This window comes from Octodon degus, unplaced genomic scaffold, assembly GCF_000260255.1.
Source record: "Octodon degus isolate 3935 unplaced genomic scaffold, OctDeg1.0 scaffold00102, whole genome shotgun sequence".
NCBI classification, from domain to species: Eukaryota; Metazoa; Chordata; class Mammalia; order Rodentia; family Octodontidae; genus Octodon; species Octodon degus.
Genome location: NW_004524678.1, coordinates 2,076,247 through 2,077,147, shown reverse-complemented (window position 1 = coordinate 2,077,147; position 901 = coordinate 2,076,247).

The window sequence follows — 901 nt, the reverse complement described above, 5'->3', positions numbered from 1 at the left end:
GCGCGCGCTGGGGACGGCCGGGCCCCTGCAGCGGTCCCGACGGCGCGGGCGCGGGCGGCGGCGAGGAGTCCGGGATGCAGAAACTGCGACGTCGGGGCCGGCCCGGAACGTCCCACAAAAGCAGGAGCAGCCCGCAGCGGGGCGAGCGCAGCCTGCTTGGCGGCTGCTCTGGGCGCCCGAGCCCGCCCGCCCGCCCACGCCGAGCCGGGGCCGGGGGCCGAGGGCAGCCTCCCGCGCCCGGCCTGGCGGGGCGTTGGCGCGCGCGGGGCCTTCCACCCGAGAATCCGAGCTGTGGATTCGGCGAGGGAGCCCGTGGAGCCCCCGGAGGGCTTTCCGCTTGCTGCCACCTCCCCATTTACCGCGCGCTGTTGGAAAGGACTTTAGACGTGGCAGGGCTGGGAGAAGTTTAGGTCGGGAAGACTCGTAAGATACAATAGAAAAGACCTCAATTTCGAATGTCTCAGGGTGGTCTCCAACTCTCAGACACTTCCGAGGGGACCCGCTGGGCAGAAGCCCCTTTGTTCATCAACATGACCGGAAGCGGGTCCCTGCGAGAAAGAGATGGAGCCCATAAAGAAGTGAAAACCAAATTTAGTTCTATGCCAAGGGTTTGGCACAGGAAAGAAAAAAAAAAAAAGGAAAACCACTAGAGTGATTTTAGCTAGTCATCATGGAGAAATTGATGCCTTGTCTCTGGTCTCACCACCGTCCAATTCTACTCATGGATGTTCCAAATACTTCTCTTGGAAGCAATAAGAATATCCAGGCAGGAGGGAGTATTTATGTAAATTATGGTGCTGAGAATATACAGGACAATGTTTTTAATAACTACTTGTTAGGATTTAAAAAAAAATAGAAAATTGAACATGCACCTGTAAAACCAGGAGCTTGTCTTTTGATA